The sequence below is a fragment of the Phyllobates terribilis genome, unplaced genomic scaffold, assembly GCF_046119375.1.
Source record: "Phyllobates terribilis strain yellow unplaced genomic scaffold, ASM4611937v1 Scaffold_7__3_contigs__length_470593459, whole genome shotgun sequence".
Taxonomy (NCBI): Eukaryota; Metazoa; Chordata; class Amphibia; order Anura; family Dendrobatidae; genus Phyllobates; species Phyllobates terribilis.
The window spans coordinates 377,859,252-377,870,918 of NW_027362767.1; the positions used below are offsets into that span (position 1 = coordinate 377,859,252).

At 42.3% G+C, this 11,667-nt stretch overlaps 26 non-coding genes across 26 annotated transcripts; 11 read left to right on the forward strand and 15 right to left on the reverse strand.

Annotated features, from left to right (window-relative positions):
* Window positions 1-338: 338 nt before the first annotated feature.
* TRNAQ-UUG (transfer RNA glutamine (anticodon UUG)) lies at window positions 339-411 on the reverse strand. Its single transcript has one exon. It is a non-coding gene; the product is annotated as a tRNA-Gln (tRNA).
* Window positions 412-630: 219 nt separating this feature from the next.
* TRNAL-CAA (transfer RNA leucine (anticodon CAA)) lies at window positions 631-741 on the forward strand. Its single transcript has 2 exons — window positions 631-668; window positions 696-741. It is a non-coding gene; the product is annotated as a tRNA-Leu (tRNA).
* A 114-nt stretch (window positions 742-855) lies between these two features.
* TRNAR-UCG (transfer RNA arginine (anticodon UCG)) lies at window positions 856-928 on the reverse strand. The gene has a single exon. It is a non-coding gene; the product is annotated as a tRNA-Arg (tRNA).
* A 388-nt stretch (window positions 929-1,316) lies between these two features.
* TRNAQ-UUG (transfer RNA glutamine (anticodon UUG)) lies at window positions 1,317-1,389 on the reverse strand. The gene has a single exon. It is a non-coding gene; the product is annotated as a tRNA-Gln (tRNA).
* A 440-nt stretch (window positions 1,390-1,829) lies between these two features.
* TRNAQ-UUG (transfer RNA glutamine (anticodon UUG)) lies at window positions 1,830-1,902 on the reverse strand. Its single transcript has one exon. It is a non-coding gene; the product is annotated as a tRNA-Gln (tRNA).
* Window positions 1,903-2,290: 388 nt separating this feature from the next.
* TRNAQ-UUG (transfer RNA glutamine (anticodon UUG)) lies at window positions 2,291-2,363 on the reverse strand. The gene has a single exon. It is a non-coding gene; the product is annotated as a tRNA-Gln (tRNA).
* Window positions 2,364-2,576: 213 nt separating this feature from the next.
* On the forward strand, window positions 2,577-2,687 carry TRNAL-CAA (transfer RNA leucine (anticodon CAA)). The gene is made up of 2 exons: window positions 2,577-2,614; window positions 2,642-2,687. It is a non-coding gene; the product is annotated as a tRNA-Leu (tRNA).
* Window positions 2,688-3,262: 575 nt separating this feature from the next.
* TRNAQ-UUG (transfer RNA glutamine (anticodon UUG)) lies at window positions 3,263-3,335 on the reverse strand. The gene has a single exon. It is a non-coding gene; the product is annotated as a tRNA-Gln (tRNA).
* A 221-nt stretch (window positions 3,336-3,556) lies between these two features.
* On the forward strand, window positions 3,557-3,667 carry TRNAL-CAA (transfer RNA leucine (anticodon CAA)). Its single transcript has 2 exons — window positions 3,557-3,594; window positions 3,622-3,667. It is a non-coding gene; the product is annotated as a tRNA-Leu (tRNA).
* Window positions 3,668-3,781: 114 nt separating this feature from the next.
* Window positions 3,782-3,854, reverse strand: TRNAR-UCG (transfer RNA arginine (anticodon UCG)). The gene has a single exon. It is a non-coding gene; the product is annotated as a tRNA-Arg (tRNA).
* A 686-nt stretch (window positions 3,855-4,540) lies between these two features.
* Window positions 4,541-4,651, forward strand: TRNAL-CAA (transfer RNA leucine (anticodon CAA)). The gene is made up of 2 exons: window positions 4,541-4,578; window positions 4,606-4,651. It is a non-coding gene; the product is annotated as a tRNA-Leu (tRNA).
* Window positions 4,652-5,226: 575 nt separating this feature from the next.
* On the reverse strand, window positions 5,227-5,299 carry TRNAQ-UUG (transfer RNA glutamine (anticodon UUG)). Its single transcript has one exon. It is a non-coding gene; the product is annotated as a tRNA-Gln (tRNA).
* A 213-nt stretch (window positions 5,300-5,512) lies between these two features.
* TRNAL-CAA (transfer RNA leucine (anticodon CAA)) lies at window positions 5,513-5,623 on the forward strand. The gene is made up of 2 exons: window positions 5,513-5,550; window positions 5,578-5,623. It is a non-coding gene; the product is annotated as a tRNA-Leu (tRNA).
* A 113-nt stretch (window positions 5,624-5,736) lies between these two features.
* TRNAQ-UUG (transfer RNA glutamine (anticodon UUG)) lies at window positions 5,737-5,809 on the reverse strand. The gene has a single exon. It is a non-coding gene; the product is annotated as a tRNA-Gln (tRNA).
* Window positions 5,810-6,497: 688 nt separating this feature from the next.
* TRNAL-CAA (transfer RNA leucine (anticodon CAA)) lies at window positions 6,498-6,608 on the forward strand. The gene is made up of 2 exons: window positions 6,498-6,535; window positions 6,563-6,608. It is a non-coding gene; the product is annotated as a tRNA-Leu (tRNA).
* A 782-nt stretch (window positions 6,609-7,390) lies between these two features.
* Window positions 7,391-7,501, forward strand: TRNAL-CAA (transfer RNA leucine (anticodon CAA)). Its single transcript has 2 exons — window positions 7,391-7,428; window positions 7,456-7,501. It is a non-coding gene; the product is annotated as a tRNA-Leu (tRNA).
* Window positions 7,502-8,373: 872 nt separating this feature from the next.
* Window positions 8,374-8,484, forward strand: TRNAL-CAA (transfer RNA leucine (anticodon CAA)). Its single transcript has 2 exons — window positions 8,374-8,411; window positions 8,439-8,484. It is a non-coding gene; the product is annotated as a tRNA-Leu (tRNA).
* Window positions 8,485-8,598: 114 nt separating this feature from the next.
* On the reverse strand, window positions 8,599-8,671 carry TRNAR-UCG (transfer RNA arginine (anticodon UCG)). Its single transcript has one exon. It is a non-coding gene; the product is annotated as a tRNA-Arg (tRNA).
* A 388-nt stretch (window positions 8,672-9,059) lies between these two features.
* Window positions 9,060-9,132, reverse strand: TRNAQ-UUG (transfer RNA glutamine (anticodon UUG)). Its single transcript has one exon. It is a non-coding gene; the product is annotated as a tRNA-Gln (tRNA).
* Window positions 9,133-9,353: 221 nt separating this feature from the next.
* Window positions 9,354-9,464, forward strand: TRNAL-CAA (transfer RNA leucine (anticodon CAA)). Its single transcript has 2 exons — window positions 9,354-9,391; window positions 9,419-9,464. It is a non-coding gene; the product is annotated as a tRNA-Leu (tRNA).
* Window positions 9,465-9,578: 114 nt separating this feature from the next.
* On the reverse strand, window positions 9,579-9,651 carry TRNAR-UCG (transfer RNA arginine (anticodon UCG)). The gene has a single exon. It is a non-coding gene; the product is annotated as a tRNA-Arg (tRNA).
* A 390-nt stretch (window positions 9,652-10,041) lies between these two features.
* On the reverse strand, window positions 10,042-10,114 carry TRNAR-UCG (transfer RNA arginine (anticodon UCG)). The gene has a single exon. It is a non-coding gene; the product is annotated as a tRNA-Arg (tRNA).
* A 213-nt stretch (window positions 10,115-10,327) lies between these two features.
* Window positions 10,328-10,439, forward strand: TRNAL-CAA (transfer RNA leucine (anticodon CAA)). The gene is made up of 2 exons: window positions 10,328-10,365; window positions 10,393-10,439. It is a non-coding gene; the product is annotated as a tRNA-Leu (tRNA).
* A 114-nt stretch (window positions 10,440-10,553) lies between these two features.
* On the reverse strand, window positions 10,554-10,626 carry TRNAR-UCG (transfer RNA arginine (anticodon UCG)). Its single transcript has one exon. It is a non-coding gene; the product is annotated as a tRNA-Arg (tRNA).
* Window positions 10,627-11,308: 682 nt separating this feature from the next.
* TRNAL-CAA (transfer RNA leucine (anticodon CAA)) lies at window positions 11,309-11,419 on the forward strand. The gene is made up of 2 exons: window positions 11,309-11,346; window positions 11,374-11,419. It is a non-coding gene; the product is annotated as a tRNA-Leu (tRNA).
* A 114-nt stretch (window positions 11,420-11,533) lies between these two features.
* On the reverse strand, window positions 11,534-11,607 carry TRNAR-UCG (transfer RNA arginine (anticodon UCG)). Its single transcript has one exon. It is a non-coding gene; the product is annotated as a tRNA-Arg (tRNA).
* Window positions 11,608-11,667: the final 60 nt, after the last annotated feature.

Consider the following 11,667-nt stretch of genomic DNA (forward strand, 5'->3'; position numbering starts at 1 on the left):
TATGCTCACCTTCTCGAATCTTTCTCTGTCTGTCGAGAATCACACTCTTGACACATCCTACTTTTTGATGTAGAAATTGTCCTGTCTTATTTTTGTATTACTCGACCCCAAGATCGGCATACTTTGGTGGCCCGTGTCCTCCAGTATGAATTTTCCCTCATAGTTTGATGTTCTGTTCTCCAATTGGAGGTGTGGGTTCAAATCATACTTCTGACAGCTCTATTTAGAGGGCTTTTGGTTGCTTTACTTCTCTATAACTGATCTGTTAGTCTAAACTATCGTAACAACCTCTCAGCATGTGTATATTTTTTTTAAAAGAACATGGAAAGAGACTACAGCGACGACAAAGGGACTCGAACCCTCAATCTTCTGATCCAAAGTCAGACGCCTTATCCATTAGGCCACGCAGTCGACATGCTAGAATATGATTGTTCTTATGCTTCCGTGATGCAAAATAAAACGCTAACGCTCTAGAATATTACTTTGTCTTACGCTCGGCTCACATTCTTGTATCTCTCTCTCTCTCTCTCTCTCTCTCTATTTTCTCAAATCTTCAAGGTAAATACGAACCAAGTTGCTCGTTGTTGACCGAGTGGGAATAGCTCTGGCACCGACTTTGTAGTGCAGTTAGTCAGGATGGCCGAGTCGTCTAAGGTGCCAGACTCAAAAGTCATCTCTTCCCCAAAAGGTGGGTGTTCTGGTCTCCAAATGGAGGCGTGGGTTCAAATCCCACTTCTGACTGCTGCTTTTTGTGTCTTTTCTTGTGTACTTCTGAGGTTAGCTATGTGTAAATTATGGTAACAACCTCTCAGCATGTGTATATTTTTTCAAAAAATACATGCAAAGAGACTGCAACGACCACGAAGGGACTCAAACTCTCAATCTTCTGATCCGAAGTCAGACGCCTTATCCATTAGGCCACGCGGTCAACAGATTAGCACTTGTTGTTTAGTAGTGTGCTTCTGTGGTCCAAAATAATATGCTCACCTTCTCGAATCTTTCTCTGTCTGTCGAGAATCACACTCTTGACACATCCTACTTTTTGATGTAGAAATTGTCCTGTCTTATTTTTGTATTACTCGACCCCAAGATCGGCATACTTTGGTGGCCCGTGTCCTCCAGTATGAATTTTCCCTCATAGTTTGATGTTCTGTTCTCCAATTGGAGGTGGGGGTTCAAATCATACTTCTGACAGCTCTATTTAGAGGGCTTTTGGTTGCTTTACTTCTCTATAACTGATCTGTTAGTCTAAACTATCGTAACAACCTCTCAGCATGTGTATATTTTTTTTAAAAGAACATGGAAAGAGACTACAGCGACGACAAAGGGACTCGAACCCTCAATCTTCTGATCCAAAGTCAGACGCCTTATCCATTAGGCCACGCAGTCGACATGCTAGAATATGATTGTTCTTATGCTTCCGTGATGCAAAATAAAACGCTAACGCTCTAGAATATTACTTTGTCTTGCGCTCGGCTCACATTCTTGCATCTCTCTCTCTCTCTCTCTCTCTATTTTCTCAAATCTTCAAGGTAAATACGAACCAAGTTTCTCGTTGTTGACCGAGTGGGAATAGCTCTGGCACCGACTTTGTAGTGCAGTTAGTCAGGATGCCCGAGTCGTCTAAGGCGCCAGACTCAAAAGTCATCTCTTCCCCAAAAGATGGTTGTTCTGGTCTCCAAATGGAGGTGTGGGTTCAAATCCCACTTCTGACTGCTGCTTTTTGTGTCTTTTCTTGTCTACTTCTGAGGTTAGCTATGTGTAAATTATGGTAACAACCTCTTAGCATGTGTATATTTTTTCAAAAAATACATGCAAGGAGATTGCAACGACCACGAAGGGACTCAAACCCTCAATCTTCTGATCCAAAGTCAGACGCCTTATCCATTAGGCCATGCGGTCAACAGATTAGCACTTGTTGTTTAGTAGTGTGCTTCTGTGGTCCAAAATAATATGCTCACCTTCTCGAATCTTTCTCTGTCTGTCGAGAATCACACTCTTGACACATCCTACTTTTTGATGTAGAAATTGTCCTGTCTTATTTTTGTATTACTCGACCCCAAGATCGGCATACTTTGGTGGCCCGTGTCCTCCAGTATGAATTTTCCCTCATAGTTTGATGTTTTGTTCTCCAATTGGAGGTGTGGGTTCAAATCATACTTCTGACAGCTCTATTTAGAGGGCTTTTGGTTGCTTTACTTCTCTATAACTGATCTGTTAGTCTAAACTATCGTAACAACCTCTCAGCATGTGTATATTTTTTTTAAAAGAACATGGAAAGAGACTACAGCGACGACAAAGGGACTCGAACCCTCAATCTTCTGATCCAAAGTCAGACGCCTTATCCATTAGGCCACGCAGTCGACATGCTAGAATATGATTGTTCTTATGCTTCCGTGATGCAAAATAAAACGCTAACGCTCTAGAATATTACTTTGTCTTGCGCTCGGCTCACATTCTTGCATCTCTCTCTCTCTCTCTCTCTATTTTCTCAAATCTTCAAGGTAAATACGAACCAAGTTTCTCGTTGTTGACCGAGTGGGAATAGCTCTGGCACCGACTTTGTAGTGCAGTTAGTCAGGATGGCCGAGTCGTCTAAGGCGCCAGACTCAAAAGTCATCTCTTCCCCAAAAGATGGGTGTTCTGGTCTCCAAATGGAGGTGTGGGATCAAATCCCACTTCTGACTGCTGCTTTTTGTGTCTTTTCTTGTCTACTTCTGAGGTTAGCTATGTGTAAATTATGGTAACAACCTCTTAGCATGTGTATATTTTTTCAAAAAATACATGCAAGGAGACTGCAACAACCACGAAGGGACTCAAACCCTCAATCTTCTGATCCAAAGTCAGACGCCTTATCCATTAGGCCATGCGGTCAACAGATTAGCACTTGTTGTTTAGTAGTGTGCTTCTGTCGTCCAAAATAATATGCTCACCTTCTCGAATCTTTCTCTGTCTGTCGAGAATCACACTCTTGACACATCCTACTTTTTGATGTAGAAATTGTCCTGTCTTATTTTTGTATTACTCGACCCCAAGATCGGCATACTTTGGTGGCCCGTGTCCTCCAGTATGAATTTTCCCTCATAGTTTGATGTTCTGTTCTCCAATTGGAGGTGTGGGTTCAAATCATACTTCTGACAGCTCTATTTAGAGGGCTTTTGGTTGCTTTACTTCTCTATAACTGATTTGTTAGTCTAAACTATCGTAACAACCTCTCAGCATGTGTATATTTTTTTTAAAAGAACATGGAAAGAGACTACAGCGACGACAAAGGGACTCGAACCCTCAATCTTCTGATCCAAAGTCAGACGCCTTATCCATTAGGCCACGCAGTCGACATGCTAGAATATGATTGTTCTTATGCTTCCGTGATGCAAAATAAAATGCTAACGCTCTAGAATATTACTTTGTCTTACGCTCGGCTCACATTCTTGCATCTCTCTCTCTCTCTCTCTCTCTCTCTCTATTTTCTCAAATCTTCAAGGTAAATACGAACCAAGTTTCTCGTTGTTGACCGAGTGGGAATAGCTCTGGCACCGACTTTGTAGTGCAGTTAGTCAGGATGGCCGAGTCGTCTAAGGCGCCAGACTCAAAAGTCATCTCTTCCCCAAAAGGTGGGTGTTCTGGTCTCCAAATGGAGGCGTGGGTTCAAATCCCACTTTTGACTGCTGCTTTTTGTGACTTTCCTTGTCTACTTCTGAGGTTAGCTATGTGTAAATTATGGTAACAACCTCTCAGCATGTGTATATTTTTTCAAAAAATACATGCAAAGAGACTGCAACGATCACGAAGGGACTCAAACCCTCAATCTTCTGATCCGAAGTCAGACGCCTTATCCATTAGGCCACGCGGTCAACAGATTAGCACTTGTTGTTTAGTAGTGTGCTTCTGTGGTCCAAAATAATATGCTCACCTTCTCAAATCTTTCTCTGTCTGTCGAGAATCACACTCTTGACACATCCTACTTTTTGATGTAGAAATTGTCCTGTCTTATTTTTGTATTACTCGACCCCAAGATCGGCATACTTTGGTGGCCCGTGTCCTCCAGTATGAATTTTCCCTCATAGTTTGATGTTCTGTTCTCCAATTGGAGGTGTGGGTTCAAATCATACTTCTGACAGCTCTATTTAGAGGGCTTTTGGTTGCTTTACTTCTCTATAACTGATCTGTTAGTCTAAACTATCGTAACAACCTCTCAGCATGTGTATATTTTTTTTAAAAGAACATGGAAAGAGACTACAGCGACGACAAAAGGACTCGAACCCTCAATCTTCTGATCCAAAGTCAGACGCCTTATCCATTAGGCCACGCAGTCGACATGCTAGAATATGATTGTTCTTATGCTTCCGTGATGCAAAATAAAACGCTAACGCTCTAGAATATTACTTTGTCTTACGCTCGGCTCACATTCTTGTATCTCTCTCTCTCTCTCTCTCTCTCTCTCTCTCTATTTTCTCAAATCTTCAAGGTAAATACGAACCAAGTTTCTCGTTGTTGACCGAGTGGGAATAGCTCTGGCACCGACTTTGTAGTGCAGTTAGTCAGGATGGCCGAGTCGTCTAAGGCGCCAGACTCAAAAGTCATCTCTTCCCCAAAAGGTGGGTGTTCTGGTCTCCAAATGGAGGCGTGGGTTCAAATCCCACTTCTGACTGCTGCTTTTTGTGTCTTTTCTTGTCTACTTCTGAGGTTAGCTATGTGTAAATTATGGTAACAACCTCTCAGCATGTGTATATTTTTTCAAAAAATACATGCAAAGAGACTGCAACAACCACGAAGGGACTCAAACCCTCAATCTTCTGATCCGAAGTCAGACGCCTTATCCATTAGGCAACGCGGTCAACAGATTAGCACTTGTTGTTTAGTAGTGTGCTTCTGTGGTCCAAAATAATATGCTCACCTTCTCGAATCTTTCTCTGTCTGTCGAGAATCACACTCTTGACACATCCTACTTTTTGATGTAGAAATTGTCCTGTCTTATTTTTGTATTACTCGACCCCAAGAACGGCATACTTTGGTGGCCCGTGTCCTCCAGTATGAATTTTCCCTCATAGTTTGATGTTCTGTTCTCCAATTGGAGGTGTGGGTTCAAATCATACTTCTGACAGCTCTATTTAGAGGGCTTTTGGTTGCTTTACTTCTCTATAACTGATCTGTTAGTCTAAACTATCGTAACAACCTCTCAGCATGTGTATATTTTTTTTAAAAGAACATGGAAAGAGACTACAGCGACGACAAAGGGACTCGAACCCTCAATCTTCTGATCCAAAGTCAGACGCCTTATCCATTAGGCCACGCAGTCGACATGCTAGAATATGATTGTTCTTATGCTTCCGTGATGCAAAATAAAACGCTAACGCTCTAGAATATTACTTTGTCTTACGCTCGGCTCACATTCTTGCATCTCTCTCTCTCTCTCTCTCTATTTTCTCAAATCTTCAAGGTAAATACGAACCAAGTTTCTCGTTGTTGACCGAGTGGGAATAGCTCTGGCACCGACTTTGTAGTGCAGTTAGTCAGGATGGCCGAGTCGTCTAAGGCGCCAGACTCAAAAGTCATCTCTTCCCCAAAAGATGGGTGTTCTGGTCTCCAAATGGAGGCGTGGGTTCAAATCCCACTTCTGACTGCTGCTTTTTGTGTCTTTTCTTGTCTACTTCTGAGGTTAGCTTTGTGTAATTTATGGTAACAACCTCTCAGCATGTGTATATTTTTTCAAAAAATACATGCAAAGAGCCTGCATGACCACGAAGGGACTCAAACCCTCAATCTTCTGATCCAAAGTCAGACGCCTTATCCATTAGGCCATGCGGTCAACAGATTAGCACTTGTTGTTTAGTAGTGTGCTTCTGTGGTCCAAAATAATATGCTCACCTTCTCAAATCTTTCTCTGTCTGTCGAGAATCACACTCTTGACACATCCTACTTTTTGATGTAGAAATTGTCCTGTCTTATCTTTGTATTGCTCGACCCCAAGATCGGCATACTTTGGTGGCCCGTGTCCTCCAGTATGAATTTTCCCTCATAGTTTGATGTTCTGTTCTCCAATTGGAGGTGTGGGTTCAAATCATACTTCTGACAGCTCTATTTAGAGGGCTTTTGGTTGCTTTACTTCTCTATAACTGATCTGTTAGTCTAAACTATCGTAACAACCTCTCAGCATGTGTATATTTTTTTTAAAAGAACATGGAAAGAGACTACAGCGACGACAAAAGGACTCGAACCCTCAATCTTCTGATCCAAAGTCAGACGCCTTATCCATTAGGCCACGCAGTCGACATGCTAGAATATGATTGTTCTTATGCTTCCGTGATGCAAAATAAAACGCTAACGCTCTAGAATATTACTTTGTCTTACGCTCGGCTCACATTCTTGTATCTCTCTCTCTCTCTCTCTCTCTCTCTCTCTCTCTATTTTCTCAAATCTTCAAGGTAAATACGAACCAAGTTTCTCGTTGTTGACCGAGTGGGAATAGCTCTGGCACCGACTTTGTAGTGCAGTTAGTCAGGATGGCCGAGTCGTCTAAGGCGCCAGACTCAAAAGTCATCTCTTCCCCAAAAGGTGGGTGTTCTGGTCTCCAAATGGAGGCGTGGGTTCAAATCCCACTTCTGACTGCTGCTTTTTGTGTCTTTTCTTGTCTACTTCTGAGGTTAGCTATGTGTAAATTATGGTAACAACCTCTCAGCATGTGTATATTTTTTCAAAAAATACATGCAAAGAGACTGCAACAACCACGAAGGGACTCAAACCCTCAATCTTCTGATCCGAAGTCAGACGCCTTATCCATTAGGCAACGCGGTCAACAGATTAGCACTTGTTGTTTAGTAGTGTGCTTCTGTGGTCCAAAATAATATGCTCACCTTCTCGAATCTTTCTCTGTCTGTCGAGAATCACACTCTTGACACATCCTACTTTTTGATGTAGAAATTGTCCTGTCTTATTTTTGTATTACTCGACCCCAAGATCGGCATACTTTGGTAGCCCGTGTCCTCCAGTATGAATTTTCCCTCATAGTTTGATGTTCTGTTCTCCAATTGGAGGTGGGGGTTCAAATCATACTTCTGACAGCTCTATTTAGAGGGCTTTTGGTTGCTTTACTTCTCTATAACTGATCTGTTAGTCTAAACTATCGTAACAACCTCTCAGCATGTGTATATTTTTTTTAAAAGAACATGGAAAGAGACTACAGCAACGACAAAGGGACTCGAACCCTCAATCTTCTGATCCAAAGTCAGACGCCTTATCCATTAGGCCACGCAGTCGACATGCTAGAATATGATTGTTCTTATGCTTCCGTGATGCAAAATAAAACGAAATCTTCAAGGTAAATACGAACCAAGTTTCTCGTTGTTGACCGAGTGGGAATAGCTCTGGCACCGACTTTGTAGTGCAGTTAGTCAGGATGGCCGAGTCGTCTAAGGCGCCAGACTCAAAAGTCATCTCTTCCCCAAAAGATGGGTGTTCTGGTCTCCAAATGGAGGCGTGGGTTCAAATCCCACTTCTGACTGCTGCTTTTTGTGTCTTTTCTTGTCTACTTCTGAGGTTAGCTTTGTGTAAATTATGGTAACAACCTCTCAGCATGTGTATATTTTTTCAAAAAATACATGCAAAGAGCCTGCATGACCACGAAAGGACTCAAACCCTCAATCTTCTGATCCAAAGTCAGACGCCTTATCCATTAGGCCATGCGGTCAACAGATTAGCACTTGTTGTTTAGTAGTGTGCTTCTGTGGTCCAAAATAATATGCTCACCTTCTCAAATCTTTCTCTGTCTGTCGAGAATCACACTCTTGACACATCCTACTTTTTGATGTAGAAATTGTCCTGTCTTATCTTTGTATTACTCGACCCCAAGATCGGCATACTTTGGTGGCCCGTGTCCTCCAGTATGAATTTTCCCTCATAGTTTGATGTTCTGTTCTCCAATTGGAGGTGTGGGTTCAAATCATACTTCTGACAGCTCTATTTAGAGGGCTTTTGGTTGCTTTACTTCTCTATAACTGATCTGTTAGTCTAAACTATCGTAACAACCTCTCAGCATGTGTATATTTTTTTTAAAAGAACATGGAAAGAGACTACAGCGACGACAAAAGGACTCGAACCCTCAATCTTCTGATCCAAAGTCAGACGCCTTATCCATTAGGCCACGCAGTCGACATGCTAGAATATGATTGTTCTTATGCTTCCGTGATGCAAAATAAAACGCTAACGCTCTAGAATATTACTTTGTCTTACGCTCGGCTCACATTCTTGCATCTCTCTCTCTCTCTCTCTCTCTCTCACTCTCTATTTTCTCAAATCTTCAAGGTAAATACGAACCAAGTTTCTCGTTGTTGACCGAGTGGGAATAGCTCTGGCACTGACTTTGTAGTGCAGTTAGTCAGGATGGCCGAGTCGTCTAAGGCGCCAGACTCAAAAGTCATCTCTTCCCCAAAAGGTGGGTGTTCTGGTCTCCAAATGGAGGCGTGGGTTCAAATCCCACTTCTGACTGCTGCTTTTTGTGTCTTTCCTTGTCTACTTCTGAGGTTAGCTATTTGTAAATTATGGTAACAACCTCTCAGCATGTGTATATTTTTTCAAAAAATACATGCAAAGAGACTGCAACGACCACGAAGGGACTCAAACCCTCAATCTTATGATCCGAAGTCAGACGCCTTATCCATTAGGCCACGCGGTCAACAGATTAGCACTTGTTGTTTAGTAGTGTGCTTCTGTGGTCCAAAATAATATGCTCACCTTCTCGAATCTTTCTCTGTCTGTCGAGAATCACACTCTTGACACATCCTACTTTTTGATGTAGAAATTGTCCTGTCTTATTTTTGTATTACTCGACCCCAAGATCGGCATACTTTGGTGGCCCGTGTCCTCCAGTATGAATATTCCCTCATAGTTTGATGTTCTGTTCTCCAATTGGAGGTGGGGGTTCAAATCATACTTCTGACAGCTCTATTTAGAGGGCTTTTGGTTGCTTTACTTCTCTATAACTGATCTGTTAGTCTAAACTATCGTAACAACCTCTCAGCATGTGTATATTTTTTTTAAAAGAACATGGAAAGAGACTACAGCGACGACAAAGGGACTCGAACCCTCAATCTTCTGATCCAAAGTCAGACGCCTTATCCATTAGGCCACGCAGTCGACATGCTAGAATATGATTGTTCTTATGCTTCCGTGATGCAAAATAAAACGCTAACGCTCTAGAATATTACTTTGTCTTACGCTCGGCTCACATTCTTGCTTCTCTCTCTCTCTCTCTCTCTCTCTCTCTCTGTTCTCAAATCTTCAAGGTAAATACGAACCAAGTTTCTCGTTGTTGACCGAGTGGGAATAGCTCTGGCACCGACTTTGTATTGCAGTTAGTCAGGATGGCCGAGTGGTCTAAGGCGCCAGACTCAAGAGTCATCTCTTCCCCAAAAGGTGGGTGCTCTGGTCTCCAAATGGAGGCGTGGGTTCAAATCCCACTTCTGACAGCTGCTTTTTGTGTCTTTTCTTGTCTACTTCTGAGGTTAGTTATGTGTAAATTATGGTAACAACCTCTCAGCATGTGTATATTTTTTCAAAAAATACATGCAAAGAGACTGCAACAACCACAAAGGGACTCAAACCCTCAATCTTCTGATCCGAAGTCAGACGCCTTATCCATTAGGCCACGCGGTCGACAGATTAGCACTTGTTGTTTAGTAGTGTGCTTCTGTGGTCCAAAATAATATGCTCACCTTCTCGAATCTTTCTCTGTCTGTCGAGAATCACACTCTTGACACATCCTACTTTTTGATGTAGAAATTGTCCTGTCTTATTTTTGTATTACTCTACCCCAAGATCGGCATACTTTGGTGGCCCCTGTGTCCTGCAGTATGAATTTTACATCATAGTTTGATGTTCTGTTCTCCAATTGGAGGTGTGGGTTCGAATCATACTTCTGACAGCTCTATTTAGAGGGCTTTTGGTTGCTTTGCTTCTCTATAACTGATCGGTTAGTCTAAACTATCGCAACAACCTCTTAGCATGTGTATATTTTTTTTAAAAATACGTGCAAAGAGACTGCGACAACCACGAAGGGACTCGAACCCTCAATCTTCTGATCCGAAGTCAGACGCCTTATCCATTAGACCACGCAGCCGACATGTTAGAATGTGATTGTTCTTATGCTTCCGTGATGCAAAATAAAACGCTAACGCTCTAGAATGTTACTTTGTCTTACGCTCGGCTCACATTCTTACTTCTCTCTCTCTCTCTCTCTCTCTTTTCTCAAATCTTCAAGGTAAATACGAACCAAGTTTCTCGTTGTTGACCGAGTGGGAATAGCTCTGGCACCGACTTTGTATTGCAGTTAGTCAGGATGGCCGAGTGGTCTAAGGCGCCAGATTCAAGCGTCATCTCTTCTCCAAAAGGTGGGTGTTCTGGTCTCCAGAATGGAGGCGTGGGTTCAAATCCCACTTCTGACAGCTGCTTTTTGTGTCTTTTCTTGTCTACTTCTGAGGTTAGTTATGTGTAAATTATGGTAACAACCTCTCAGCATGTGTATATTTTTTCAAAAAATACGTGCAAAGAGACTGCAAAGACCACGAAGGGACTCGAACCCTCAATCTTATGATCCGAAGTCAGACGCCTTATCCATTAGGCCACACGGTCGACAGATTAGCACTTGTTGTTTAGTACTGTGCTTCTGTGGTCCAAAATAATATGCTCACCTTCTCGAATCTTTCTCTGTCTGTCGAGAATCACACTCTTGACACATCCTACTTTTTGATGTAGAAATTGTCCTGTCTTATTTTTGTATTACTCTACCCCAAGATCGGCATACTTTGGTGGCCCCTGTGTCCTCCAGTATGAATTTTCCCTCATAGTTTGATGTTCTGTTCTCCAATTGGAGGTGTGGGTTCGAATCATTCTTCTGACAGCTCTATTTAGAGGGCTTTTGGTTGCTTTACTTCTCTATAACTGATCTGTTAGTCTAAACTATCGCAACAACCTCTCAGCATGTGTATATTTTTTTTAAAAGAACATGGAAAGAGACTACAGCGACAACAAAGGGACTCGAACACTCAATCTTCTGATCCGAAGTCAGACGCCTTATCCATTAGACCACACAGCCGACATGTTAGAATGTGATTGTTCTTATGCTTCCATGATGCAAAATAAAACGCTAACTCTCTAGAATATTACTTTGTCTTACGCTCGGCTCACATTCTTGCTTCTCTCTCTCTCTCTCTCTCTCTCTCTCTGTTCTCAAATCTTCAAGGTAAATACGAACCAAGTTTCTCGTTGTTGACCGAGTGGGAATAGCTCTGGCACCGACTTTGTATTGCAGTTAGTCAGGATGGCCGAGTCGTCTAAGGCGCCAGACTCAAGAGTCATCTCTTCCCCAAAAGGTGGGTGTTCTGGTCTCCAAATGGAGGCGTGGGTTCAAATCCCACTTCTGACAGCTGCTTTTTGTGTCTTTTCTTGTCTACTTCTGAGGTTAGTTATGTGTAAATTATGGTAACAACCTCTCAGCATGTGTATATTTTTTCAAAAAATACGTGCAAAGAGACTGCAACGACCACGAAGGGACTCGAACCCTCAATCTTCTGATCCGAAGTCAGACAGCCTTATCCATTAGGCCACGCGGTCGACAGATTAGCACTTGTTGTTTAGTAGTGTGCTTCTGTGGTCCAAAATAATATGCTCACC